We start from the raw sequence: 27,675 nt of genomic DNA, 5'->3' as shown, positions 1-27,675 counted from the left end.
CCTCTGTCTATGGAATTTCACAGGCAAGAATACTGGGGTGACTGCCATTTCCTTCTCCAGGGGATGTTCTCAACCCAAGGGTCGAATCTGGGTCTTGTGGGTTTCAGGCAGATTCTTTACTGACTGAGCCACCAGGGGTGCTCAGTGGCTAAAGGGCTATTTTTAAATATTCATATCTTACGGACTTTCTTCAGAATAAAACAAGCAATATTTCTCTCTGAGGAAATATGTAATACACAGTAAAGCCTTTTAGACCAATCTTTTAGACTAAAGAGCCCTCTTGACTTTCTGCATGAAATAACTATCATAATCAGAGAATCTCAAGTATAGAAAAACAATTACAAACATTCTTCCATTGATTTACCACATTTTTAAATCAAAATAGGGCTTTTGTTTCTAAGTGTGCTGTTTTTGCTCCATTTCCTAGATAGAATTCCTGTTTAAATCACTAAAGCACACTTCAGTGCTTTTTATTTTAAATAACTGAACAACTTTTAATGATGACTGATCAAAAAGATAATTTCAAGACAGTAAATCCTCAGAAATGCATTCAGAGGCCATGTAAGGAGAAGTTCCACACGCAGTGACTTCCATAAAGATAGGATCCTGAGGCTTGAAGAGATTGACTTAAAACCATACTACTCACATTCAAATCTTGGCTTGACCACTCACTAACTGTGCAATCTTTGGCAAGTTTCTTACCTCCTCTTGTCTAAATCTCCTTATAAATAAGATAGGCATTAATAATAACATCCAGACAGATTTTTTTAAGAATTAACTCAGTAGAAAATCTGGCTCATTACAGGCCTTTACAAAGTTTGTTTGTTTTAATATAGCTGTTAGTATCTTTATGGGATTTTCCAATTTATTTTGGAAATATGAGGTTGTTTTGACCATTCATGTTAGCCAGTTTATTTGAAACATTGCTACTAGTGGTATCAAATTCATGAAAATAAATATCTACATGAGCATCGTGGAGTCAAATTTTAAAGACTATGAATGTGAGTCATGAATTATCCATATTCTGCTGATGGCCTGGATTTGATCCCTGGGTTGGGAAGATCCCCTGGAGAAGGAAATGGCAACCCACTGCAGTACTCTTGCCTGGAAAATTCCATGGATAGAGGAGCCTGGTAGGCTATAGTCGGACATGACTGAGCGACTTCACTTTCTTTTCTTTTCTTGCTGATGACTTGATGCGACATCCTTGCCTTCTTTAACTACTCTGTGTTTCCATAGTAATAATAACATGACCATTGTACTAACCATACTTCATCCTAATAAAAAGAGAAGTGCTAGGAAGGGAGAGATAGAGAACATTAAAAAGAAAAAAGTTTATGACATAGTCATTGTCCCCTAAAGGAGAGAAGAATAATCAGAATATAATTTATTTTTCATAAGTCAGGTGTAGTTTAATTCAGTTAATGTTACAAATGTTATTTATTCCATTATATGAATTCTCACTAATTAATTTTCAGGTGTCTTACCAAAACTGCAGAACTCCTTCATGAAACTTGGTGAGCAACCTCCTTGGGGAAAACCACCCATTTAGAAGTGTTTTTGGAGGAGACACATTATGCTGTCATTGGAAATTTGATCGATGCCTTGATATTCATGTTTTGGTAAATGGCCTGCTGCTGAACTAATTAGAAAAGGATCGACATGAGTAAAATTTGCATTATTTATTTTGATTCTTCATAATACTTCACATTCTTAACTCCTTCCTATCTCTCTCTCTCCCTATTTAAAACACACACACACACACACACACACACACACTTTCTCTCTTTCATCTGATAGGAAGTATTCTCAACGGAGAATCTAAGTATTCTATTCATTGAGAAATGAACCATTAAGAATATAAGGACCGAAAAATTCAGCACTCTAGAATTGTATTCAAACATGGGGCATATTCAATTCTTGTATGATATTTGTTAAGAATTAACTATTGATGTTGTAACCCACGTAGTATTTGTTAAGACCTTTTTTCCTTTTTTATTTTACATCCAATGGTGGTTTTCCAGGTTTGTTTTATATTGTTGGTAATTTTCCTGTGACCATCAGAACAGGAGTTAAAATTACAATATGTCACTGCTCTTGGGACTCTGCTATGTGGCTGTTTTAACATCTTTAGTTCTGTGAGAAAAACCTGCTGTGCCCAATAAGTAACCTGCCACAGATATTTTTAAGATGAATCTTTCCTGGAGCATGTCCTTTTGCTTTACTTACTATAATCCCATTGGTCAGTTTGTGCCCTCTTTGCTCCTGATAACCTAAGTCCTAAGAAGTTTTATGTTCTGGCTTTCAACAGGTGGGTGAGATAACTCAGTTCTATCAGAACTTAACAGCTGCACTTTTTCAGGTTTTTCTTACAGAGTTCTTCTAACATTCAATAATAAAAAATAAAAGCAAAAAAAAAAAAAAAGGAACGCAAGACTGGAAAAAGCTGAAGTTAACTATTATACAAATAGTTATTCAGTGAAGTATACAGTTATCCAATGTTATATTGTTGTCTTTAAATATTAGAATGATGTAAGCATTGATGTCTGACTCTGTAGAGACTGTTCAAATTTGAGCAGATAATACACAGAAGAACTATGCAAAAAAGATATTCATGACCCAGATAATCATGATGATGTGATCACTAACCTAGAGCCAGACATCTCGGAATGTGAAGTCAAGTGGGTCTTAGGAAGCATCACAACAAACAAAGCTAGTGGAGGTGCTGGAATTCCAGTTGAGCTGTTTCAAATCCTGAAAGATGATGCTGTGAAAGTGCTGCACTCATTATGCCAGCAAATTTGGAAAACTGAGCAGTGGCCACAGGACTGGAAAATGTCAGTTTTCATTCCAATTCCAAAGAAAGGCAATGCCAAAGAATGCTCAAATTACCACACAATTGCACTCATCTCACATGCTAGTAAAGTAATGCTCAAAATTCTCCAAGCCAGGCTTCAGCAATACATGAACTGTGAACTCCCTGATGTTCAAGCTGCTTTTAGAAAAGGCAGAGGAACCAGAGATCAAATTGCCAGCATCCGCTGGATCATGGAAAAAGCAAAAGAGTTCCAGAAAAACATCTATTTCTGCTTTATTGACTATGCCAAAGCCTTTGACTGTGTGGATCACAATAAACTGTGGAAAATTCTGAAAGAGATGGGAATACCAGACCACCTGACCTGCCTCCTGAGAAATCTGCATGCAAGTCAGGAAGCAACAGTTAGAACTGGACATGGAAGAACAGACTGGTTCCAAATAGGAAAAGGAGTACGTCAAGGCTGTATATTGTCACCCTGCTTATTTAACTTCTATGCAGAGTACATCATGAGAAATGCTGGACTGGAAGAAGCACAAGCTGGAATCAAGATTGCCGGGAGAAATATCAATAACCTCAGATATGCAGATGACACCACCCTTATGGCAGAAAGTGAAGAGGAGCTAAAAAGCCTCGATGAAAGTGAAAGAGAAGAGTGAAAAAGTTGGCTTAAAGCTCAACATTCAGAAAACGAAGATCATGGCATCTGGTCCCATCACTTCATGGGAAATAGATGGGGAAACAGTGGAAACAGTGTCAGACTTTATTTTTTTGGGCTCCAAAATCACTGCAGATGGTGCTTGCAGCCATGAAATTAAAAGATGCTTACTCCTTGGAAGAAAAGTTATAACCAACCTAGATAGTATATTCAAAAGCAGAGGCATTACTTTGCCGACTAAGGTCCATCTGGTCAAGGCTATGGTTTTTCCTGTGGTCATGTATGGATATCAGAGTTGGACTGTGAAGAAGGCTGAGCGCTGAAGAATTGATGCTTTTGAACTGTGGTGTTGGAGAAGACTCTTGAGAGTCCCTTGGACTGCAAGGAGATCCAACCAGTCCATTCTGAAGGAGATCAACACTGGGATTTCTTTGGAAGGAATGATGCTAAAGCTCCAGTAGTTTGGCCACCTCATGCAAAGAGTTGACTCATTGGAAAAGACTCTGATGCTAGGAGGGATTGAGGGCAGGAGGAGAAGGGGACAACCGAGGATGAGATGGCTGGATGGCATCATGGACTCGATGGATATGAGTCTGAGTGTACTCTGGGAAATCGTGATGAACAGGGAGGCCTGGCGTGCTGCGATTCATGGGGTTGCAAAGAGTCGGACACGACTGAGCGACTGAATTGAACTGAACTGAACATAGTTTATATTAGACCTGAGAGAAGTGCCTCACTTATTAAAGAACTCATTAAAATAATTATTTTTGTTTCAGTCAAGATACTTAAAAACAAAAAATGAAAAACTAGTGTGATTGAAGTAAGAAAAAATAACTCTATTAAAAGATCACTGGTGGGAAAACCAGTCACTAAAAAGTCTATGGGATGAGACTCAGAAGACATAAGAAGAAAATCACATCTAATGCCGAAGCACAGTGAAGTTGCTCTGTCACAGACTAGATACACCTACTTGTGCCTTGACCCTGACCCTTCTGCCCTTGGAAACTAACTGATGTTGAAACTGCTGCCTGAAATGACTTTCCTTGGACACATCTTCTTGTGTCATGGGCTTCAGATCCTCAGGCCTGGATTGCTCTATGTGTGCAGCAGAGTCTAAGGCATATGTCTGTGTCCTAACAGCAAATGACCAGGAAAATAAGTACTTGGCAGGTTTAACTTTTTGGAGTTATTTCCCCAAAATGGGTAAAAAGGATCTGGTGGTCAGTGTAAAAGGTATCAGTTCCACCAACGATTTACTTCTGTAGAATCCTCCTCTTCACTTTGGTTGACTCTGTAATCTGTTCTTTTTGTTTTTAATATTTATTTCTTTTTGGGTGTGCTGGGTCTTCATTGCTTCTCTTGTTGAGGAGCATGGGCTCTAGGGCACATGGGCTTAGTTGCCCCACGGCATGTGGAATCTCCCCAGGCCAGATATCAAACCCAAGTCCCCTGCATTGTCAGGCAGATTCCTAACCTCTGGACCACCAGGGAAGTCTCTGTAACCTTATCTTGATTAACACGATGTGAAGGAAATAGGTTTTAAAAAATCCCTATGGCTTCCACTAGAGTTTTCTGGAGCATTTATTGTTGAGTTGCTGGTCACTTGGAAACCTCACTACCATACAGTGGTAAGTCCAGAAGACCATATATAGAAATCCTGACTGATAGCCTAGTAATAATAGAACTAGTATTAATAGAACTTCCAACTAACAGCCAGTTTCAACTCTCAGCCATGTGAACGAGCCCTCTTAGGTATCCAACCCAATCAAACTCTAAGACCACTGAAGTCCCAGCTGACACATGACTGCAACACTGTGAGAAATCACACTCAGCTAAGTCTAGGAATCCTACAAAATCCACAGTCATGAGAGGTCATATACACTGTTGTTTAACCACTGTATTTTACAATTGTTATGCAGCAACAGAGGTCATCGAAAGAAAGAAGAGAATTTCACAAATGCAGGAAAAGTTTGTAGATTTGGGGCAGGAGAGGTGGAGGGAGAGAGGGAGAGGCAGACGAAGAGAGAGTGAGAGGAAGGAGGGAAATGGGGGAGAAGTGGAAGAAGAGGACAAGGACGAGAAATAAACTACAGATTTACAAATTTTGTTTCTTTTTTCATACATCCCATTGAACAGGACATGATAATAACTTCTTTTTTTGTTGTTGTTTTAAAATGATGTATAATATAACCACTTTTATTTAAAACATATTCTAATATCAGATGGCAAATTTCAATGTTGTAAAACCACAATTAGTTTTGCACCAACCTAATACTAATGTTACATTTCACATAAAACATAGTTAACTCATAACTGTGTAGGTGCCTATTCTTAAAGCACTAATGTTTCTAAAGCGACAAGGTTTATACTAGATGCTCTCTCTTGCTTTCTTGACTAAATCACCGTAATGCTTTTCATGTTGAGTTGAGTGTGTGTTCAGTCGTGTCTGACTCTTTGCAAGCCCATGGACTGTAGCCTGCTAGGCTCCTCTGTCTATGGGATTTTCCAGGGAAGAATACTGGAGTGGGTTGCCATTGTAAATCATTGCAATTTTTTGAAGTATGCAACTGTTTTAAAAGATAAAAGATTAAAGTTTTGAGAGAATAGATAATTTGCAAAAGACCACATAGTTAATTGTTGCCAGAAGGGAATTCTGAACTCAAGTCTTTATGAATCCTGAAACAAAGTTTAATTTAGTAGATTGCCAAGTTTGCCTATTTTTTGTTCTTTTATTTGGTAACATGAAACTGGTTTGGTAAAGTTTGCTTAGTTATTTCAAAGAAAAACATAGCAGTTCAGAACTGATTGTTTAGAATTGCCCATGTGATTTTGGGACAATGACAACAACAATACTTGGTGATGTATATTTCAAATTATATGTCTAGTTTCATGGAAAAGCTTCCTGAAGTTCTCTACTTGAAATTATTATATTTTTTGGAAACATACTTGACTAATTACTGCTTCTTTCCATATATGCCTTCAGAGCCATTCTGTAGACATACAAAGACCCACTTATCCATAGGCTGTGCCCACCAGTTTAAGGACTTAGATATAAGCATAACAGTGACCTGTAGGGTAACAGCAGATACATTGTTCATACTTGGTACTTATTTATAAAAATTAAGTAGTGTATTGGGAGAGTTATTGGGCCTTTTTAGCTGGCTTGTCAAACTGAATGATTATGGGGTCACACAGTAAGATACTTACTAAAATAAATTAGCCTATTGGTAATAAATCTTTGTTTAGGCTTTACTACTAGCCAGTTGTTACAATAGGACAGTTATAACAATGGATATGTGCAAGTACATTATTCCCTAATAGCTTGCTAAATTGGAATCAAAACAGGCCTACACCAGCATGTGTCAAAGTTGAATGGCAATTTAATAAAAACTGACATATTTTCTGATCTGCCTTCTCAAATAACTTAAACAGTTTGTTAAAAATTGTGACAGTCAGAAATGGTGCTAAGAATGAGTATTCAAAGGGTATTAATATTTACAAAGTTCATATAGATGGTTAATAAGAAATCTTACAGTCAAAAGGGAATATGAAACTATGTATCTTTGAGCTTGCTTCTATTTATTATTTATGAAACATGTATTGTTAAAGTTAAAAAAATGGATAAACTTTCTAGAAATAAAAAATACATCTTCAGTGTTAATTTATACTGAATATATTGTGAACACACATTAAAATAAAGTGATTAATGAAGCTTAATATGACAGACTCATTATTGCAGAGAATAACTTGGCTATTGGGACATTGAGTATGCAATTTATCCAAATTTACAAACAACTTCTTCATATCTTACTTCCCTATCTAGTTACTGCTCTACATTTCATTTGGAGTGGGGATCAACACCATCTTCTGTTGGAAAATCACTGTCTCTTTTGATATCTTATTCTCTATTGCTCCTCAGTAGTCTGATTTGGTATTTTATCTGAGCTTTCCTGGTAGCTCAGTTGGTAAAGAATTCCCCTGCAATGCAGGAGACTCCGGTTCAATACCTGGGATGGGAAGATCTGGAGAAGGGATAGGTTGCCCACTCCAGTTTTCATGGGCTTCCTTGGTGGCTCAGAGGGTAAAGAATGTGCCTGTGATGCAGGAGACTTGGGATCAATTCCTGGGTTGGGAAGATCCCCTGGAGGAGGGCATAGCAACCCACTCCAGTATTCTTGCCTGGAGAATCCCCATGGAGAGAGGAGCCTGGCTAAAGTCCATATGGTCACAAAGAGTGGACAAGACTGAGTGACTGAGCACACTTCACCTCCCAGGCTCCCAGTCCTCTAAAACTCTCAGTATTCTAGGAAAAGACATTAAAACACAAGTCTGCTGACTCCTCCCCAAAGTGGGCTGAACTCATACACTTCTACCTGTTAAACTCAGAAAGGCTGACCAGAGCTGTCCCTGGCCTCCTCCACACACATTATTTGAGAAACCATTCATTCCAGAGGCAAATGAGCTCACAGAACACAATGACAAGATATTTGCAGGGCATCTCTATTTCAAAGGAAAAGAGAAAAGGAGATTCTTTTACCCTGTGCTCAGTTGCTCAGTCGTGTCTAACTTTGTGACCCTATGGACCGTAGCCTGCCTGACTCCACTGTCCATGGGGATTCTCCAGGCAAGAATACTGGGGTGGCTTGCCATGCTTTCCTTCAGGGGATCTTCCCAACTCAGGGATCAAACCCAGGTCTCCCGCATTGCAGGAGGATTCTTTATTGTATGAGCTACCAGGGAAGCCCAATCCTAATCAGCCTCAACTAATTTCCTACCCTTAGCAACCATGAGCTTTTTTTTTTTTTTTTTCAGGTTCCAGATAAAAGTGATACCATGCAGTATTTGTCCTCTGTAGGGCTTATTTTATTAGCATAATGCCATCAAGTTTCATCCATGATGTGGCAAGTGATAAGATTTCTTTCCTTTTTTAAAGCTGAATGGTATTACATTAAATATATCCACTATATAGTATCTTTATAATGGATAGAAATATATTCATTATTCATTATTTTTATAATGGATATCATAGTTAGTTAGTACAGTCATTCAGTCGTGTCCGACTCTTTGCAACCCCATGAATCTCAGCACGCCAGGCCTCCAAGTCCATCACCAACTCCTGGAGTTCACTCAGACTCACGTCCATCGAGTCCGTGATGCAATCCAGCCATCTCATCCTCTGTCGTCCCCTTCTCCTCCTGCCCCCAACCCCTCGCAGGATCAGAGTCTTTTCCAATGAGTCAAGTCTTCCCATGAGGTGGCCAAAGTACTGGAGTTTCAGCTTTAGCATCATTCCTTCCAAAGAAATCCCAGGGCTGATCTCCTTCAGAATGGACTTGTTGGACCTCCTTGCAGTCCAAGGGACTTTCAAGAGTCTTCTCCAACACCACAGTTCAAAAGCATCAATTCTTCGCCACTCAACTTTCTTCACAGTCCAACTCTCACATCCATATATGACCACTGGAAAAACCATAGCCTGGACTAGATGGACCTTTGTCAGCAAAGTAATGTTTCTGGTTTTTAATATGCTATCTAGGTTGGTCATAACTTTTCTTCCAAGGAGTAAACGTCTTTTAATTTCATGGCTGCAATCACCATCTGCAGTGATTTTGGAGCCCCCAAAAATAAAGTCTGACACTGTTTCCCCATCTATTTCCCATGAAGTGATGGGACCAGATGCCATGATCTTCGTTTTTTGAATGTTGAGCTTTAGGCCAACTTTTTCTCTCTCCTCTTTCACTTTCATCAAGAGGCTTTTAGTTCCTCTTCACTTTCTGCCATAAGGGTGGTGTCATCTGCATATCTGAGGTTATTGATATTTCTCCCAGCAATCTTGATTCCAGCTTGTGCTTCTTCCAGTCCAGCGTTTCTCATGATGTACTCTGCATAGAAGTTAAATAAGCAGGGTGACAATATACAGCCTTGACGTACTCCTTTTCCTATTTGGAACCAGTCTGTTGTGCCATGCTCAGTTCTAACTGTTGCTTCCTGACCTGCATACAGATTTCTCAAGAGGCAGGTCAGGTGGTCTGGTATTCCCATCTCTTTCAGAATTTTCCACAGTTGATTGTGATCCACACAGTCAAAGGCTTTGGCATCGTCAATAAGGCAGAAATAGATGTTTTTCTGGAACTCTTTTGCTTTTTCCATGATCCAGCGGATGTTGGCAATTTGATCTCTGGTTCCTCTGCCTTTTCTAAAACCAGCTTAAACATCAGGAATTTCATGGTTTACGTATTGCTGAAGCCTGGCTTGGAGAATTTTGAGCATAACTTTACTAGCGTGTGAGATGAGTGCAACTGTGCGGTAGTTTGAGCATACATACCCATTACATATGATCATATATTAATATGCATTCATTATACATACATATGCATACATGTATATATGCATCAGTTCAGTTCAGTCCAGTAGCTCAGTCATGTCCGACTCTTTAAGACCCCATGCATTGCACCATGCCAGGCTTCCCTCTCCATCACCGACTTCTGGCACCTACTCAAACTCATGTCCATCAGGTCAGTGATGCCATCCAACCATCTCACATCCTCTGTTGTCCCCTTCTCCTCCCACCTTCAATCTTTCCCCAAATTAGGGTCTTTTCCAATGAGTCAGTTCTTCACATCAGGTGGCTAAATTGTTGGAGTCTCAGCTTTAACATCAGTCCTTCCAATGAATATTCAGGACTGATTTCCTTTATGATTGACTGGTTTGGGTTTGATCTCCATGCAGTCCAAGGGACTCTCAAGAGTATTCTCCAACACCACAGTTCAAAAGCATCAATTTTTGGCACTCAGCTTTCTTTATAGTCCAACTCTCACATCCATACATGACTACTGGAAAAACCATAGCTTTGACTAGATGGACCTTTGTTGGTAAAGTAATGTCTCAGCTTTTTAATATGTTGTCTAGGTTGTTCATAGCGTTTCTTCCAAGAAGCAAGCGTCATTTAATTTCATGGCTGCAGTCACCATATGCTGTGATTTGTAGCCCCCCAAAAAATAAAGTCTCTCATTGTTTCCATTGTTTACCCTTCTATTTGCCTTCAGTCATGGGCCTGGATACCATGATCTTAGTTTTCTGATTGTTGAGTTTTAGGCCAACTTTTTCATTCTCCTCTTTGACTTTCATCAAGAGGCTGTTTAGTTCTTCTTTGCTTTCTGCCTTAAGGGTAGTGTCATCTGTGTATCTAAGCTTTTGTAAATACCCAGAAGTAGGGGTTCTGCATCTTATGGTGGCTCTACTTTTAATTTCTTGAGGAAACTCCAGATTGTTTTCCAAAGTGTTATACCAATTTACACTCCCACCAACAGTGCAAATGGGTTCTCTTTTCTCCACATTCCTTTCATCATTTGTTATCTCTTTCCTTCTTAATAATATATATACTAACAGGTGTGCCAACAAAGGTCCTTCTAGTCAAAGCTATGGTTTTTCTAATAGTCATGTATGGATGTGTGGGTTGGACTATAAAGAAAGCTGAGCACCAAAGAATTGATGCTTTTGAGCTGTGGTTTTGGAGAATACACTTGAGAGTCCCTTGGAACACAAGGAGATCCAACCAGTCCATCCTGAAGGAAATCAGCCTTGAATATTCATTGGAAGGACTGATACTGAAGCTGAAACTCCAATACTTTGGCCACCTGATGTGAAGAACCAACCCATTGGAAAAGACCTTGATTCTGGGAAAGACTGAGCTGGGAGGAGAAGGGGACAACAGAGGATGAGATGATTGGAAGGCATCACCAACTCAATGGACATCACTTTGAGTAGGCTTCAGGGGTTGGTGATGGACAGGGAAGCCTTGTGTGCTGCAGTCCATGGGGTCACAAAGAGGCAGACATGACTGAGCAACTGAACTGAACTGAACAGGTGTGAGGTGATATCTCGTTGTGGTTTTGACTTTCATTTTCCTGACTCTTAGTGATATTGAACACCATTCATGTATTTGTTGACCATTTGTATGTTGTCTTCGTTTTTTTCTTTATCGACGGTTTGACACTATGCTAACTACTATGGAGGAAAAGGTGCAAAAAACTGACACAGACAATGTCCTCAAAAAGCTTATAGACTAGGGGTCCAGATGAGAAAACAGGCAGACACAGCAGAGGCTCCACAGCACAGCAGTTAAGAACATGGAAGTCTCTGGAGCCAGCCTGCCCGTCTTTGAATCTGGTTCTACCTCTTATCAGTGATTATGTATAACTGACTCATCCTTGTGCACAGTTTTCTTTTTTGTAAAGTGGGAATTACAACAGTAGTCCCTGTCTCACAGGTTGTTTTGAGGGTTTAAGTAAAGCACTTAAAACAGTATAAGGCATATAGTCAAAGTAAGCTCCATATAAATATTTGATAAAGACAGTGATAAATACTAAAGATCAGGGATGTGAGGGAATAAGAGGTACCTGACCCCTCTTGTGGGATCCAGGGGACATGATGATAAGTGAGAGTTGTTGAGTAATGCCTAGATATGGTCTTGTTGTAAGAAGGTTCCAGACCCAGGATCATGTAAACAAGTGCTGAGGCCTCTTCCCTCTTCCCAGATATTTTCATTCTTTTGCATGTGGATATCCAGTTTTCCCAACACCATTTGTTGATGAGACTAAGCTTTCCTCATGTACGTTCTTAGCCCCCTTGTCAAAGACTAGTTGACCATGTATGTGTGGGTTTATTTCTGGGCACTCTCTTCTGTTTCACTGGTCTGTTTTTATTCCAGTACATACAATTCTGATGACTATAGCTTCATAACTGAGTATGAAATCAGGAAGTATGATGTTTCTAGCTTTCTCTATTTCCTCAGAATTCTTTGGCTATTTGGGGTAGTTGGTAGTTCCATACAAATTTTAAGATTAAAAGAAAAGATCTCTGTCAAAAATGCCATTGGAATTAAGATAGAGGCTGTACTAAATCTATAGTTGCATGTTTTAATTACCTTAATTAGGAAATCCATTCATAATATAAACATATGTCAAATTATTTTGCTGTGCACTTGACATATATACAACCATACTTGCCAATTATACCTTGGAGAAAAAAAGAAAAAAGCATACTGCATTAAAAATTGTATAAAAACAGGAATATCAGTATAGAAAGACCTACAATTTTATAGTAACTTAAATCATACTAAATTGTTTAAATAAATATATAATCAAAAAATCACAAAGAATCAATAAAATATCAAAAAAATTTTGACATAAAAAATTTGAGAGTTTAAAAAAGAAGACAGTAGGGGAAATAGAGCTAGAAACAAATTAGAAAATTGTAAAATCAGAATTAGAAACTTCACAAAATTATAAAACCCAAGAAGGAAACACAAGAGATATGCATAAGAAAAAAAGTGACATGCATATCATAGGTATCTCAGAAAGACTGAAAAATAAAAATGAAGAATAAAGATATTTTAAAAGTGATGAAGATAAATGCATTGTAATAAAAACAAAGCAAGAAATTGATAAGAGATCTTATGCTATTAAAAGGGCTCATTTATCACCAAAGAGATAGAAAAAACTTCAGTCCTAAATATAAAGTGAAATTTAAAATATCAAAGACAAAAAGATTATAAGAAAAAACAGGTGACAGATAAACAAGCAAGACAAAGGACATGGACAAAAGGGGATATATGCATACCTATGGCTGATTCATGTTGAAGTTTGACAGAAAACAGCAAAATTCTGTAAAGTGATTATCCTTCAATAAAAAATAATTAAACAAAGAAAAAAAAGGTTTCTTAAAAAAATACGTGAATGAGAGATGATGAAACTGTATTTCTAGAATCTGAAGGAAAATGGTTTAGAATTTTATTCCATCAAATTTCCATTTAAATACAGTGCTTGACAAAATATTCTTGACTTTGCAAACCTTTAGAAAGTTTGCTACATGGAAACCACACTAAATACAGTTATGCATGGAGTATATAAATAACGTAAACATGCATGCTAAGTCACTTCAGTTGTGTCCGGCTCTTTGCGACCCTATGGACTATAGCCTGTCAGGCTTCTCTGTCCATGGGATTCTCCAGGCAAAAATACTGGAGTGGGTTGCCATGCCCTCCTCCTAGGGAATCTTTCAGACCCAGGGATCAAAGCTTCATCTCTTATATCTCCTGCATTGGCAGGCAGGTTCTTTACCACTGTGCCACCTGGGCAGCCCATATAAATAATAGTAGACATCAATTCAGGAGATACCTGAAGAAAAGAAAATCAGATGCTTTAGTAACATTTATTACTCTTTTCATATATATATATATATATATATATATTTCTGTATCTATTTATTTAGCTCTATCAATCATCATAACCCAATCTTAGAAATCTATGTAATAGTATGATAAAGTGGAGATCAAGTGTTTTTAGAATGTGGAAAATTATTTTATTCTTTTAGGTTGAATATAAGGGTACCAAATATTTTTAAAGTGAGGAAAGGTGAAAAATGTTTAAAAAATCAAGACAGATATAAGATAAATTATTATTGAAGCAGATATAAATATATTGGTGTTAACAATTAATATAAATGGATTAAATTCACCAGTTAAAAGACAAAGACTGACAAAAGTAATGAAGGCTTGGAATATACCTGTACTCTTTTCTGCCTATTCTCACTTTTGTGTGATCATGTCATTTAGCCTTGTAACTTTAAATACTATTTAAATACTGTCAACCCCAGATTTGTATTTCCAACCTGGATTCTTTCTAGAAATCTAGACTCAGACTTCCAATTACTTGCTCAACATGCACATGATCCATTATTAGAGAAGTTACTGGGATTATAATCTAGGGGGTTCATTGAAGGTTTCCATCCACATGTGTAGTAAACTTTGAAGAATAAAAACAGGGAAAATGTCAAGTGGAACTGAGAGCAGGGAACCTTCAGGGAATAGGAACAGATTGAGTAAAGGCTCTAGATGGGTTGAGTAAGGATCCTCTATAGCCCTATAAGCCTTGTTAAAGATTTTGATCTCTATCCTAAAAACAGTGAGAGATGATTGAAGGATATTAAGCAGGATGACTAAATGATCAATTATGATTTGGAAAATATTCTTAAGAAAATAAATTGAATTTTACTCATCTGGTGTAGTTAGCAAGACACATGGTATACAGCAGAGGCTCAAAAATGTCCTTTGAATCAATGTGAAAATATTCAGAGCTATATCAGTTGTTAATAATCAAGTTTTAAATAATTTCATTATCACTTTCTTATACTAGAAAATAGCTCTTTCTTCAGCTCTCTTAGATGGCATTATTTCATGTAAACATTCTCCTCTTTTTATGCTATTTTAAATATACTGTGAGTTAACGATGAATTGTACTTTTCAAGTCATGATTTATCCATTTAATATAAAGTTGAAAAGTTAGAGTACATTCATTTGAGTTGTGAATATCTACTGGATGTTTTAAAATCCTTGGATCATTTTATCTGCCTAGGTAAAATGTCAAAACCCACTTTTGACTCAGTTTCATTTTAGCAGAGAGGGCCGCTAATTGAAATTAAAAAGAAAAAATATTTTCACTCATGATCGACCGACCAAATCTGCTGAGGTTTCTATAAGTTTAGCTTGCTGTTGTTTGCTATTTAATTAACCAGTGCACAAATAAAATGTCCTCAGTTTAATTTCCAGTCTGTAGCTCAATACTGTAAACTATTCACAGCATAATTAAAAGTCCTAAAGTCTCCCAGGAATGATATTACCAAGTAAGCAAGCAACCCATGAAATAGAGAAGACTGACTGTTACTCTGCTAAATTGTGTGTGTTAATAAAGCTGCACAAGTGTTCTTTGCTTAATCTGACTGAGCCGAGAAAACCCCAGCTGTCATCCAAGTCACCTTCTTTTAAAACCCTTTTCAAGCATCTGAGCTCTGGGAGAGCTTCATTAAAGTTAATATTGGAATTGCATTGTATATTATTGAATTTCATTGAGTTTTCTTCATGAAAGAACTTACTTTCAGATAAATTCACTCCAAAGTCACCAAGTATAACTATTGTCAGGTTTCAAGTTTGATGTTTATCTTGAACCAGAAGGAAAAGAAATGTAATAAAAGGTTTTAGAAGAAAAAGAAAAGGGTTGCAACTTGAATAATGTCACTTAGAAAAGTTATTCAGTTTTATGTATATGAGGTTTAAAGGCTATTTCTTTTCTGGGTAGTCATTATTTAAAGAAGTAATTTGAACTTTTAACTAAAATAGCTACATAAGACACCACTGGTTCCAAATAGGAAAAGTAGTACGTCAAGGCTGTATATTGTCACCCTGCTGATTTAACTTATATGCAGAGTACATCATGAGAAACGCTGGGCTGGAAGAAGCACAAGCTGGAATCAAGATTGCTTGGAGAAATATCAATAACCTCAGATATGCAGATGACACCACCCTTATGGCAGAAAGTGAAGAGGAACTAAAAAGCCTCTTGATGAAAGTGAAAGAGGAGAGAGAAAAAGTTGGCCTAAAGCTCAACATTCAGAAAACGAAGATCATGGCATCTGGTCCCATCACTTCATGGGAAATAGATGGGGAAACAGTGGAAACAGTGTCAGCCTTTTTTTTTTCTGGGCCCCAAAATCACTGCAGATGGTGACTGCAGCCATGAAATTAAAAGACGCTTATTCCTTGGAAGGAAAGTTATGACCAACCTAGATAGCATATTCAAAAGCAGAGACATATGCTGCTTACAAGAGACCCACCTCAAAACAAGGGACACATACAGACTGAAAGTGAAGGGCTGGAATAAGATATACCATGCAAATAGAGACCAAAAGAAAGCAGGAGTGGCAATACTCATATCTGATAAAATAGACTTTAAAACAAAGGCTGTGAAAAGAGACAAAGAAGGCCACTACATAATGATCAAAGGATCAATCCAAGAAGAAGATATAACAATTATAAATATATATGCACCCAATATAGGAGCACCGCAATATGTAAGACAAATGCTAACAAGTATGAAAGGGGAAATCAACAATAACACAATAATAGTGGGAGACTTTAATACCCCACTCACACCTATGGACAGATCAACTAAACAGAAAATTAACAAAGAAACGCAAACTTTAAATGATACATTAGATCAATTAGACCTAATTGATATCTATAGGACATTTCACCCCAAAACAATGAATTTCACCTTTTTTTCAAGTGCTCATGGAACCTTCTCCAGGATAGATCACATCCTGGGCCATAAATCTAAACTTGATAAATTCAAAAAAATCGAAATCATTCCAAGCATCTTTTCTGACCATAATGCATTAAGATTAGATCTCAATTACAGGAGAAAAACTACTAAAAATTCCAACATATGGAGGTTGAACAACACACTTCTGAATAACCAACAAATCACAGAAGAAATCAAAAAAGAAATCAAAATATGCATAGAAACTAATGAAAATGAAAACACAACAACCCAAAACCTGTGGGACACTATAAAAGCAGTGCTAAGAGGGAAGTTCATAGCAATACAGGCATACCTCAAGAAACAAGAAAAAAGTCAAATAAATAACCTAACTCTACAACTAAAGCAACTAGAAAAGGAAGAATTGGAGAACCCCAGAGTTAGTAGAAGGAAAGAAATCTTAAAAATTAGGGCAGAAATAAATGCTAAAGAAACAAAAGAGACCATAGCAAAAATCAACAAGGCCAAAAGCTGGTTCTTTGAAAGGATAAATAAAATTGACAAACCACTAGCCAGACTCATCAAGAAGCAAAGAGAGAAAAATCAAATCAATAAAATTAGAAATGAAAATGGAGAGATCACAACAGACAACACAGAAATACAAAAGATCATAAGAGACTACTATCAGCAGTTGTATGCCAATAAAATGGACAATGTGGAAGAAATGGACAAATTCTTAGAAAAGTACAATTTTCCAAAACTGAACCAGGAAGAAATAGAAAATCTTAACAGACCCATCACCAGCACGGAAATTGAAACTGTAATCAGAAATCTTCCAGCAAACAAAAGCCCAGGTCCAGACGGCTTCACAGCTGAATTCTACCAAAAATTTCGAGAAGAGCTAACACCTATCCTACTCAAACTCTTCCAGAAAATTGCAGAGGAAGGTAAACTTCCAAACTCATTCTATGAGGCCACCATCACCCTAATACCAAAACCTGACAAAGATGTCACAAAAAAAGAAAACTACAGGCCAATATCACTGATGAACATAGATGCAAAAATCCTCAACAAAATTCTAGCAATCAGAATCCAACAACATATTAAAAAGATCATACACCATGACCAAGTGGGCTTTATCCCAGGGATGCAAGGATTCTTCAATATCCGCAAATCAATCAATGTAATTCACCACATTAACAAATTGAAAAATAAAAACCATATGATTATCTCAATAGATGCAGAGAAGGCCTTTGACAAAATTCAACATCCATTTATGATAAAAACTCTCCAGAAAGCAGGAATAGAAGGAACATACCTCAACATAATAAAAGCTATATATGACAAACCCACAGCAAACATTATCCTTAATGGTGAAAAATTGAAAGCATTTCCCCTAAAGTCAGGAACAAGACAAGGGTGTCCACTTTCACCGCTACTATTCAACATAGTTCTGGAAGTTTTGGCCACAGCAATCAGAGCAGAAAAAGAAATAAAAGGAATCCAAATTGGAAAAGAAGAAGTAAAACTCTCACTGTTTGCAGATGACATGATCCTCTACATGGAAAACCCTAAAGACTCCACCAGAAAATTACTAGAGCTCATCAATGAATATAGTAAAGTTGCAGGATATAAAATCAACACACAGAAATCCCTTGCATTCCTATACACTAAAAATGAGAAAGTAGAAAAAGAAATTAAGGAAACAATTCCATTCACCATTGCAACAAAAAGAATAAAATACTTAGGAATATATCTACCCAAAGAAACTAAAGACCTATATATAGAAAACTATAAAACACTGATGAAAGAAATCAAAGAGGACACTAATAGATGGAGAAATATACCATGTTCATGGATTGGAAGAATCAATATAGTGAAAATGAGTATACTACCCAAAGCAATTTACAAATTCAACGCAATCCCTATCAAGCTACCAGCCATATTTTTCACAGAACTAGAACAAATAATTTCAAGATTTGTATGGAAATACAAAAAACCTCGAATAGCCAAAGCAATCTTGAGAAAGAAGAATGGAACTGGAGGAATCAACTTGCCTGACTTCAGGCTCTACTACAAAGCCACAGTCATCAAAACAGTATGGTACTGGCACAAAGACAGACATATAGATCAATGGAACAAAATAGAAAGCCCAGAGATAAATCCACACACATATGGACACCTTATCTTTGACAAAGGAGGCAAGAATATACAATGGAGTAAAGACAATCTCTTTAACAAGTGGTGCTGGGAAAACTGGTCAACCACTTGTAAAAGAATGAAACTAGATCACTTTCTAACACCGCACACAAAAATAAACTCAAAATGGATTAAAGATCTAAATGTAAGACCAGAAACTATAAAACTCCTAGAGGAGAATATAGGCAAAACACTCTCAGACATAAATCACAGCAGGATCCTCTATGATCCACCTCCCAGAATTCTGGAAATAAAAGCAAAAATAAACAAATGGGATCTAATTAAAATTAAAAGCTTCTGCACAACAAAGGAAAATATACGCAAGGTGAAAAGACAGCCTTCTGAATGGGAGAAAATAATAGCAAATGAAGCAACTGACAAACAACTAATCTCAAAAATATACAAGCAACTTATGCAGCTCAATTCCAGAAAAATAAACGACCCAATCAAAAAATGGGCCAAAGAACTAAATAGACATTTCTCCAAAGAAGACATACGGATGGCTAACAAACACATGAAAAGATGCTCAACATCACTCATTATCAGAGAAATGCAAATCAAAACCACAATGAGGTACCACTTCACACCAGTCAGAATGGCTGCGATCCAAAAATCTGCAAGCAATAAATGCTGGAGAGGGTGTGGAGAAAAGGGAACCCTCCTACACTGTTGGTGGGAATGCAAACTAGTACAGCCACTATGGAGAACAGTGTGGAGATTCCTTAAAAAATTGCAAATAGAACTGCCTTATGACCCAGCGATCCCACTGCTGGGTATACACACCGAGGAAACCAGAATTGAAAGAGACACATGTACCCCAATGTTCATCGCAGCACTGTTTATAATAGCCAGGACATGGAAACAACCTAGATGTCCATCAGCAGATGAATGGATAAGAAAGCTCTGGTACATGTACACAATGGAGTATTACTCAGCCGTTAAAAAGAATTCATTTGAATCAGTTCTGATGAGATGGATGAAACTGGAGCCGATTATACAGAGTGAAGTAAGCCAGAAAGAAAAACACCAATACAGTATACTAACACATATATATGGAATTTAGAAAGATGGCAATGATGACCCTATATGCAAGACAGGAAAAAAGACACAGCTGTGTATAACGGACTTTTGGACTCAGAGAGAGAGGGAGAGGGCGGGATGATTTGGGAGAATGGCATTCTATCATGTATACTATCATGTAAGAATTGAATCGCCAGTCTATGTCTGACGCAGGATACAGCATGCTTGGGGCTGGTGCATGGGGATCACCCACAGAGATGTTATGGGGAGGGAGGTGGGAGGGGGTTTCATGTTTGGGAACACATGTAAGAATTAAAGATTTTAAAATTTAATAAAAAAAAAAAGAAATAAAAAATAAAAAAGAAAAAAAAAAAAAAAAAAAACAAAAGCAGAGACATGGCTTTGCCAACAAAGGTCCATCTAGTCAAGGCTATGGTTTTTCCAGTAGTCATGTATGGATGTGAGAATTGGACTGTGAAGAAGGCTGAGCGCTGAAGAATTGATGCTTTTGAACTGTGGTGGTGTTGGAGAAGACTCTTGAGAGTCCCTTGGACTGCAAGGAGGTCCAACCAGTCCATTCTGAAGGAGATCAACCCTGGGATTTCTTTGGAAGGAATGATGCTAAAGCTGAAACTCCAGTACTTTGGCCACCTCATGCGAAGAGTTGACTCATTGGAAAAAACTTTGATGCTGGGAGGGATTGAGGGCAGGAGGAGAAGGGGACGACAGAGGATGAGACGGCTGGATTGCATCACTGACTCGACGGACGTGAGTCTGAGTGAACTCCAGGAGTTGGTGATGGACTTGGAGGCCTGGCGTGCTGCGATTCATGGGGTCGCAAAGAGTTGGACACGACTGAGCGACTGAACTGAACTGAACTGAAGACACCACTGACTTAGTTACTTCAGTCTTATGCCAAGAATCTGATTACTATATGGTGAACACCTCCAACTGCTTCAGTAGTCACAGAGAAGAAAGGATAAACATAGAATTAATATTGTATTGCTACAATGTTTGTATAATGATTCTACATATTCAGGCTCTCCCTGAAAGTCAAATATTTTCAGAAACCTAGCTCACTACTTGTTGCTTTGGTATTTTTGATGAAATACGTTAAAAATATTTCATGGTTTTAATCAATTGAGGTTTTATGAATAATGCTCCTCCTTCTGAAATATCTCAACACAAGGTCATTTTGTTGACAAACAGAAAAAAGATTGGCCTGATTGCTTCTTTCCTGAAGGACTGCACATTCTCTCACACTTGCACCGTTATCACCTGAATAGCATACATTTATTCAGAGTGTTAGAGTGACTGCTTTGTGCAGGGTGCTGTGAATGAAGGAGAGGATGCCTGTTTGGCTGGATTTCACAGATGTTTGCTCATCTGGTGACAAAGAGGAGCCAGTGTTATTGATTTTGATGGTGACTTGCATGTTGCATATTTAGAAAAATTCAATATAAGAATTGATTTATGGTAAATGACAGAGTATGCAGACTAGACCATCTCAATTGTCAAATTCATAGAACTTAAAGGATGAAACATACAGGGATTTCTCAGAATTTGGGTTAGGTACCATGTATTAAAGTGGTTATAAAAAATTCAGGAAAAATGTTCTGTAATCTCCTTTGATAACTCATCCTGGTGGTAAAAGTGTTTTAGATAAATATTTTCCCATAAATATGCTCATGTTTTGATTTTAATCTTGACTAGAGTGGAAATGAAGGACTCTGTTTTGAAGTTTGTATTTCCTCTTAATATATGTTTGTCTCAACAGAGATCAGTGAGTTCCCACATCTGTGTCTAACAATGTGCTCTGTCCCTCAGTTGTTTCTGTCTCTTTCCAAACCCATGACCTGTAGTCCACCAGGCTACTCTGTTCATGGGATTTCCCAGGCAAGAACCCTGGAGTGGGTTGCCATTTCCTTCTCCAGGGACAGTTTTTTTTTTTCATATCTCTTATTATCTAGAAAACTTTCTGGGCATATATTCATACAATATATTGTTTATACAGTATATATTCAGTTCAGTTCAGTCGCTCAGTCGTGTCCGACTCTTTGCAACCCCATGAATCGCAGCACGCCAGGCCTCCAAGTCCATCACCAACTCCTGGAGTTCACTCAGACTCACGTTCATCGAGTCAGTGATGCCATCCAGCCGTCTCATCCTCTGTAATCCCCTTCTCCTCCTGCCCTCAATCCTTCCCAGCATCAAAGTCTTTTCCGATGAGTCAACTCTTTGCATGAGGTGGCCAAAGTATTGGAGTTTCAGCTTTAGCATCATTTCTTCCAAAGAAATCCCAGGGCTGATCTCCTTCAGAATGGACTGGTTGGATCTCCTTTGGTAGGTGTTGCAAGAGGGCATCAGAGGGCAGACACACTGAAACCATAATCACAGAAAACTAGTCAATCCAATCACACTAGGACCACAACCTTGTCTAACTCAATTAAACTAAGCGATGCCCGCGGGGCAACCCAGGGTGGGCAGGTCATGGTGGAGAAGTCTGACAGAATGTGGTCCACTGGAGAAGGGAATGGCAAGCCACTTCAGTATTCTTGCCTTAAGAACCCCATGAACAGTATGAAAAGGCAAAATGCTAGGATACTGAAAGAGGAACTCCCCAGGTCAGTAGGTGCCCAATATGCTACTGGAGATCAGTGGAGAAATAACTCCAGAAAGAATGAAAGGATGGAGCCAAAGCAAAACCAATACCCAGCTGTGCATGTGACTGGTGATAGAAGCAAGGTCCAATGCTGTAAAGAGCAATATTGCATAGGAACCTGGAATGTCCGGTCCATGAATCAAGGCAAATTGGAAGTGGTCAAACAAGAGATGGCAAAAGTGAATGTCAACATTCTAGGAATCAGTGAATTAAAATGGACTGGAATGGGTGAATTTAACTCAGATAACCATTATATCTACTACTGCAGGCAGGAATCCCTCAGAAGAAATGGAGTAGCCATCATGGTCAACAAAAGAGTCCGAAATGCAGTATTTGAATGAAAAAACAAAAAACCAATATATATTACTATTCCCATTTCCTACTTTGAAGTATCTAACATTTTTGTTCCAATTGTGTGAGGATTGATTTCTTCATTGGGTAAAAAAGTGCTTAGTCTTATGGCTAAATTATGTAGTTTTCTCTGATTCATGAATAAGAAATGTTTTCTCAACTTTCTTAACACAGGAACAACTTTTAAAATGGAAAAAAAAAACCCTTAGTTTTTCTTAAAAAAGTAACCAATTCTATATAAATTAAAACAAAGAAAAACAGAATAAAAATACAGTACATTTTCAATGTATAGACATATTTTACAGGTACAATTTGAAAAAAAAGTGCTTACATTAAATAAACATAATCTGAATTTATTTGACATAAATACTTATCTGTAGTATCTAACAACTGAACTAACTATTGCAGTTCCATAAAATTGATAAAATGTTCTTATAAAAGGAAAAGATATAACACATAAATGCAGAATGTCTGGATAGTAAATTCAGGACACATTAAAATTGCAATAAACTATCTACTTGGATCTAATATTTGTAACTTTTTAAAAAGTTCTTAAACAGTGTTTTTAAGATAGTGTAGATAAGCCAAAAGAAGAAAAATCATAGCATAAACTCTGCTATGTACTACTCTAAGAGTAGTAGAGCCAGAAAAAAATCACATTATACAATTTTAATGTTACTCTTTGCAGGGTTTCCACCTACCTTTGTCAAATCCAGTCAAAGTCTACTGGAAGAAAGTAGAGATACATTCCTTTTCAAGTCCCCTTGTTCTTAATGAGATATTTTCCATGCCTTGGATTTTTGGTTCTGCAGCAGTGGACTATTTCCCCTATTATAGAAGGAAATATAAATTATTTTATATCCATGTTTCTACTCAGAGGGATATACTGAACAATTTTAGTGTTGTCATTGTTCAAGTGAAGGCTTGCAACTTTTATTCACCACCTCAATCTATACTTCACCATTTCTTGCTTTAGACTCCTAACTCACTGTCACTTAATTAGCTGTGGACCTGGTCCTTAACCTGAGGCTGAAGGTGAAGGTGAAGTCGCTCAGTCGTGTCTGACTCTTTGCGACCCTCATGGACTGTAGCCTAGGAAAGACTTATCCAGACACTTCTAACTCTGCTCTGGTGGCAGCTATAATGCTATTCAGTCAACAACAATGCATGAGAATTATTCTTAGTTCCTTTAGGAATGGAAATCATGAGTGCCTTTCAATGTTTTCAGCTTCTATAGTTAAAATATTAAATAATTGCATTGTGGTATTCTTTTTTCTTTTTAACCTAGTGTTGCCACCTTAAGGCTAAGAAAGATAATATATATTTACAAAAGCAATGCTCTACTTTAAAAGGTAGAATGATTTTATCACTTAATGACTTCAACCAATTTTAAATGAATTTAATAGGATTATGTGTAATCTTCTATATGCTATTTGGCATATCTTAAAAATCAAATTAGAAAGATGTAATGTGCTGTCTTAACATGTAAAGACACAAATATGTAGAATTTGACATAACTTTAATGACTCATCTGCCAAAGCAGTAAGAGAGAGTACACGATTCTGAAGCAGAAGGACAGTAGGAGAGCAAGGACGGATCAGATATGGTTTAGAAGTGGATCGAGACTATAGGCAGGAACTAACAGAGTAGAGTTAGAGGGATTTCTGGATTGAGATGAAAATAAAGAGAGGAGAGAGAATAAACAGGGATAGAATTCAACAAAATACTATCAGATGTATCAGGCCTAAAATAACTAAATAGAAAAAAGGGCTTCCCTGATGGCTCAGTTGGTAAAGAATCCACCTGCAATGCAGGAGACCCAAAGGTAGATATATCCTATCTAAAGGCAAATCATCTTTAAGGATGCAGAGGCAAAAAAGAAGAGCATAAGTTCAGCAGCAACAGTGGCAGTTCTTAGCGGGAGTTTGCGTGGATCTGTGGGTGATCATTTGTTTTTAGCTTGGTGGTTGCACCATCTCCCTTCATTTGACCTGATAATATTAGACAAGACCCATTCAGTTAGACAATCAAAGCTTTTAATAAGGTATGTCCCTACAACCTGAGCACATACAGCTTTCCTTATGAATACACATTCATGAAATCCTTCATATTACTTCTCTCACTTTGAAATCTTCACAGCACACTGGATACTGGCTCTGTAAAGCTCTTCCTTCAAACAAAAGTGACTATCATGTGTAACTCAGACTTTCCCCATTTTTTCAACTGGCATTACTGTATGATTTCACTTCTTATACAACACACTTTAAGAAATGCTATCTTAATTATTCTGTTTTACTTAAAATAGTCCTTTGATGTTTGGAAAGAGTTTTATTACTCTTATTAGTCTTACTTTCCAGGCTTTAGTTTCCAATTTCCTTGTAAGAAAATATTTCTTAATCCTTCGTTATTATAGTTTTTAAAAAGCATGTTATAATTACATTTGTGGAATAATATAAAAGAATGAGAAACTGGAGGGGGTGCATAAATATGAGTTCATATTTTTTTCTACTACTTATTTGTTAAGTAAACGTGAGTCATTATCTAAAATCACTGCGCTATATTGTCCTCTTCTGAAAGAGAGAAAAGAAAAAGATAGCTATGGATCTCTCATGATGGATCATAAAAATGACATAAAACAGAATAATATATATATGTATTATTTTTGTTCCTATCTTAAAAAATTTAATCAATTCCATTTTCTTATTCTTTTTCCTTTTATGAAATATATATTTTTTTCCATTTTTATTCATGAGAATTGTTTAATAATTTATAATAGACTGTTGTAATCATATGTTCAAATATATATAAAACATTTTACCTAGATGAATAATGGTAAAATATAATGATTTTATTAATAAAAATATATTTAGATATTTATTATGAATATTTGAGAATAGAAAAATTCGTAGTGTGTAACTTTTAAAAAGTTAGATTTTTATGGCAAAACCATTCAAATGTTTTCTCTTCTGATCCACATTTCCTAATTTTATGAATAATGCAATAATCAGATAAGCAGACAAATGTATGTAGAGAAGCTTAATGAAAAGTTCATTATAATTATAAAGTATATAATAGAATAATGTGTAGCAAACAAAATGCTCCATTTAATGTTGTTAAGTACTATATTTTTAGGGAATTCTGGTTGGATATATATAAAATTCTAACACTTTGTACTTATTAGGAATGAGAAAATAAGTGCATTTTTTCCCTTTTTGCTTTGTATATTTGATGAATTTATATAAAATAAGCATAGATTATTTATGTAAAATTTTAAATAATAAAAATTAATTGGCACAGAATAAGAATTAAACATTTCCTTTGACATTTTAAAAGCCTTTTGAATCTTTGTAAACGATCCTAAAACAATCCAAACTTTATTTAAATAAAATGCTTCAAACTAGGCTTACCTGTAGAAATTGCATATTTTTCTATAGTATCCCTGAACACGTGTCTATTTCTATCCTCACTGAGTACAAATGACAAGATGAAGAATGGATAAATATGGGGAAATGTCCCAGAGTATTCCTAAAACAGTTATAACGTTTGCCATATCAATATTTTGTAAATTAACTCAATATTTTTTACTGACAGCCATTAGAGCACAATTCTGTTCCATAAAATTAGGTCGCTGAAATTTCAAGCAGGACTTGATTATTTGAACCAGTCTAGCACTTTTCAGAGTTCAAATAGACTGTAAATGTGCAGACAGAACTAGGCTTTGGCACTAATTATGTTCTGCTTTGTGTAGCATGGCCTTATTTAATATTCTTGGGGCCACAGTAAATCTTAGCAGTTTGGGCTTCCTGTTGAGATTTAGTGAAGAAGAACCTTGAATGGGAAAAGCTACTAATAACTCAAACTTAATTTGAATGTTATAGGATGTTATGGGTCAAACTACAGAATCAGAAAATAGATACCAAAAACATCAAAGGGCGTGAAACCACTGCCTATTAACTCTTGTGAATTGTGATAAGGCAGGGAGCTTACATCTTGTGTTCCTGCCTTATAATGATTGGCCCGAGACTTGTTACTATTTTGGACAATGGAAATTAAGATTGAAAAACAAAATCAGGTAGTTATATAACCTACAAAAGCTCTACTTAATTAACATAGAAACTCATTAATTGCTGATATCAGTGAATAGTGAGAGTCTTATGCAGGTCAGGAAGCAACAGTTAGAACTGGACGTGGAACAACAGACTGGTTCCAAATAGGAAAAGGAGTACGTCAAGGCTGTATATTGTCACCCTGCTGATTTAACTTCTATGCAGAGTACATCATGAGAAATGCTGGGCTGGAAGAAACACAAGCTGGAATCAAGATTGCCGGGAGAAATATCAATAACCTCAGATATGCAGATGACACCACCCTTATGGCAGAAAGCAAAGAGGAACTAAAAAGCCTCTTGATGAAAGTAAAAGAGGAGAGTGAAAAAGTTGGCCTAATGCTCAACATTCAGAAAACGAAGATCATGGCATCTGGTCCCATCACTTCATGGGAAATAGATGGGGAAACAGTGGAAACAGTGTCAGACTATTTTTTTGGGCTCCAAAATCACTGCAGATGGTGACTGCAGCCATGAAATTAAAAGACAATTACTCCTTGGAAGAAAAGTTGTGACCAACCTAGATAGTGTATTCAAAAGCAGAGACATTACTTTGCCAACTAAGGTCCGTCTAGTCAAGGCTATAGTTTTTCCAGTAGTCATGTATGGATGTGAGAGTTGAACTGTGAAGAAGGCTGAGCACCGAAGAATTGATGCTTTTGAACTGTGGTGTTGGAGAAGACTCTTGAGAGTCCCTTGGACTGCAAGGAGATCCAACCAGTCCATTCTGAAGGAGATCAACCCTGGGATTTCTTTGGAAGGAATGATGCTAAA

The sequence above is a fragment of the Capricornis sumatraensis genome, chromosome 4 (genome assembly GCF_032405125.1).
Source record: "Capricornis sumatraensis isolate serow.1 chromosome 4, serow.2, whole genome shotgun sequence".
Taxonomy (NCBI): Eukaryota; Metazoa; Chordata; class Mammalia; order Artiodactyla; family Bovidae; genus Capricornis; species Capricornis sumatraensis.
The sequence above is the reverse complement of the archived record's forward strand: the minus strand, read 5'-3'. Positions refer to the sequence as shown.